Source organism: Maniola jurtina, chromosome 23 (assembly GCF_905333055.1).
Source record: "Maniola jurtina chromosome 23, ilManJurt1.1, whole genome shotgun sequence".
In the NCBI taxonomy this organism is placed as follows: domain Eukaryota; kingdom Metazoa; phylum Arthropoda; class Insecta; order Lepidoptera; family Nymphalidae; genus Maniola; species Maniola jurtina.
In genome coordinates, this window is record NC_060051.1 from 50708 (window position 1) to 55000 (window position 4293).

The window sequence follows — 4293 nt, forward strand, 5'->3', positions numbered from 1 at the left end:
TATGTAAAAATGTATATATGTATATATACTAAATCATTGGTTTAAATTTTAAAATAGTAGTAGTAAAATATGGATGCAAAGTTGTTGCATAACTCATAGCAACAGGTAAGTGGGCCGCTGGTGGTTTTAGTGGGTAGTTCAGTTTCTGGGAGTCCCACATACCCTGCCGGGACTTGCATCCTCCTCTTAAGACGATGCAGGTCTCGAATCCTCCTCTTAAGACGATGCAGGTCTCGACAGGGATGCGTAAATGCATTTCCACCAGCGGGATATAAAAAAAAAAAAAAAAAAAAAAAAAACCTAACCTAACCTAACCTAACCTAACCTAACCTAACCTAACCTAACCTAACCTAACCTAACCTAACCTAACCTAACCTAACCTAACCTAACCTAACCTAACCTAACCTAACCTAACCTAACCTAACCTAACCTAACCTAACCTAACCTAACCTAACCTAACCTAACCTAACCTAACCTAACCTAACCTAACCTAACCTAACCTAACCTAACCTAACCTAACCTAACCTAACCTAACCTAACCTAACCTAACCTAACCTAACCTAACCTAACCTAACCTAACCTAACCTAACCTAACCTAACCTAACCTAACCTAACCTAACCTAACCTAACCTAACCTAACCTAACCTAACCTAACCTAACCTAACCTAACCTAACCTAACCAGTGCCGCCGTTGCCCACAGCAGGAATCGCGCGCGTTTTAAGTGCTCCAACGCCCGCTCCGCAAAGTTTTAATCTTTGGAAAATAGAAAAAGTGGTTTTTTCTTATCAGATTGTGAAGTGTTATGCATCAAAAGTTGCGCCTCGTTTAGGCCTTCAATCTGGCAGAAAGTGCATAGAAATAAGTTGAAAATTGGACGGGCAGTGGCCAAAAAACCTAAAAGTTTGAAAATTTTCGAACTTAAACGGCGTGCGCCGCAAAAACCAGATCGACGACATACCTTTTTTGTTGCTGGAGTCGACGAGCCTCACGGAGCCCTACAAGGCGACACCTCTGCTGGATTTTTCCTGCGCCGCTAAGTGGGGGAAATACAGGAAAAACCACCGACCACGTGGCCACGTGGTCCAGGATCGAGACGACTTGGGTTGCTCCGGGAGGCTGCATTTAAAAGAAGAAATCAAGCCCCGCACGGCGACACTTAGATTTTAAAAATCGGTTAAGTATTCGCAGAGTTATTGAAAATTTTAAAAATTTAAAAATTTCAAAATTTTATTTTAAAAAATATAGATCGAGAACCCCTATTTATTTTTATTAGAATCTGTAGATCTCAACCAGTTGTATATACATTTTAAATTTCAAAATTTTCGGCCTAATAGTTTTTTAGATATTAAATTTTTAAAAATTCGGGGTTCTCACGACACCCTCAAAAAACGGTGCAATAACTCTGCGATATACAATAACTTGTATATAGCAAAATACGTACTAACAGTGGACACTAAATTCTATAAATTTTAAGTTATTTAACTGAGTAGACTATACACTGCTAGTTAGTCAGTACTTTAAATAAGTTAGAAATAGGTTTTAAATTTAGTTAGTTATAAGTATCTTAGGCTATCTTTTGACTGTTGGGCCTTTTACACCCAAAAATATCTCTGTCAAAACCAATTCCGACTACACAAATTTTTTCATTGTGTAAAGGACGATTATTTTTGATGTACAAACCTTATGGAGGCTAGTTTGTGTTGACCATTAACAAGACTCATTGGACCAGATTGATTGTACACTGATAGTTAGTACTTTAAATAAGTTAGTAATAGGTTTTTGACAGCTGGAGGCTTTTTACACCTCTAACTTTTTCAAATCTGGTTTAATTTGTTAAAAGTAGTTTTAAGTTTTAAGTTTAAGTTTAATTTTGACTACAGGCCCTATACACCACTTAGCGATTGACTGCAAAGGTTAGGTTAATGTTATTGACAGCTGGAGACCCTATACACCTCCAAATCTAATTATTAGTTTAGCGAGCTCTTTACACCTGTTAAATTAGTAAATTGACATAGGCTAGGTTAAAACAAAATCTGTGCTGTTATAAGTATACTGTCTTCCTCGGAACAAAATGCTTGGATTAAGAACACCTATCAAAACACAGAGCCCTGGAGTTCCAAGGAAATCGCTTTCTGCAGCTGGAGAGATGGCCGAGCCTAAGCTTAATCAGACGCCGAAGGCGGGCGTGGACGCGAGCGGGTCTAACCTGCCGATGCATGATAAAGACGATGCAGCCAGCCCCCCCAAGCCGGGCACGCTGGACACGCCGCTGCATGGCGACGGTCAAGCGACTCGGAAAAAAGGGACTGCGATGAACCTGACGTACCAAACGTTCACCTCCCCGGGGTCGGACACGAGTATACCTAAAGGGAGGGTTGCGGAAGCAAAAGGATGCCTCTTGAAAGCCAAGCTTCAACTCAAAAACTCTCGCAACCTTAGAACCGACATTAAAACGGACGTACTTCAGGCCATTGAGAGGCTGTACCAGCTCGTGAAGGAGGCAGAGATGGCGGGACCTCAGAACGCCGAAACTTGCACCGACCAGAGCAAGGTTAAGGCTAAGGAGCTGCCGAATAAGCAAGCGAAACGACAAGGAGCGCAAATCGATAAAAGCGAAGGTGTGCTTGCAGCCGATATAGCCCAAAAATTGGACGACCACCAAAAACAGATTATGGCCGAACTCCAACACCAGAAAGAGTTGGCGGCCGCGTCCAGACGAGACATGGGTGCCATAAAGGAACAGATGGAGCGTCTTAATGAAAACATCCAGGAAAGGGCTACCACATATGCGGCGGTGGCAGCGACCGCCAAGCCTGCTGGTGCTACCCTCCAGCCCCGGCCTGTCCACTCAATCGTAGTGTCTTCCGTTGACACCCAAGATACCAGTGAAGACGTCCTCAATAAAATTAGAACAGCCGTGAACGCGAAGACATCAGGCGTGCGAGTGGATAGACTGAGAAAGGCAAAGGATCAAAAGGTAGTGTTGGGCTGCCAATCGCGAGAAGAGCTTGCCAAAGTGGCAGAGAAACTCAAGTCTGGCAGCCCAACACTCCTCACACAGGAGGTAGAGAATAGGGACCCCCTCATTATACTATTAAATGTCCTTAACATTAACACAGACGAGGACATCTTGGGCGCCCTTAAACTCCAAAATGAAAACGTGCTGGGGGCGATACCTGACGATGACTACAGGGTAAGCGTGAAATTCCGAAGAAGAGCTAGAAACCCGCTCGAGAACCATGTCGTCCTGCAGGTGTCGCCGCCAGTATGGCAGTGCGTCACAGCTGTGGGGAAGGTCCATATAGACTTGCAACGAGTTGTCGCTAAGGATCAGTCCCCGCTGGTTACGTGCTCCAGGTGTCTCGGCTACGGGCATGGTCGCAGGGCCTGCCAGGAGTCCGTTGACACCTGCAGCCACTGCGCAGGTCCGCACCTGCGTACTGAGTGCCCGGCGTGGAAGGCTGGAGACCGACCCACGTGTCGCAACTGCCAGAGTGGCCGACTGGACCGGACGGATCACAACAGTTTTGATGATAGTTGCCCGATCCGGAAAAAGTGGGATGCTCTGGCAAGGGCGAGAGTGGCGTACTGCTAAAGGCTCCTCGGGCGAATCAATTAAGTCTTATAAAATAAACCAAGCTAACTTCCAAAGAAAACAGCTGGCCTTCAAAGAAATGACGCTGGAGGCACAAAAATGTGGGATTAGTCTTGCCCTCGTTCAGGAACCATATGTGGGGGTGAAAGGGGAAACCGCACAAAAAAGTGGCTTTAGGGTAGTGCGGCGATCACAGAATCGGACAAAGCCAGTAAAGAGTGCAATTGTTATTTTTAATGACGAAATGCAGATCGTTGAATGCCCTACAACCACTACTGAGAATATAGCTGTCGCGATTATAAAAACGAATACATGGGAACTTGGAATCATCTCCGTATACTTTGAGGACAGCCTCCCCGTGGATCCATATTTATCACAACTTAAAGTAATTATTATAGAGATTTTAAAAACAAGATACATTTTAATAGGGGGGGACTTTAACTCATGGAGTCCATGGTGGGGCAGCAATTCAGAGGACCTTCGAGGAAAGGAAGTACTCGGAGTTTTTGCGGAGATGAATCTAAACACACTGAATGAGGGCAGGACTCCCACATTTTATACGATAAGAAATGGTAGGGAATTTAAAAGCAAGGTAGACATTACTGTATGCAGTCAGGCCAAAAAATCGCAAGATCAACCTCTCGTAAAGGAAGGAACCGTTTTAAGTCCGGTAGAATCTGCAAGATTACTGGCCAGC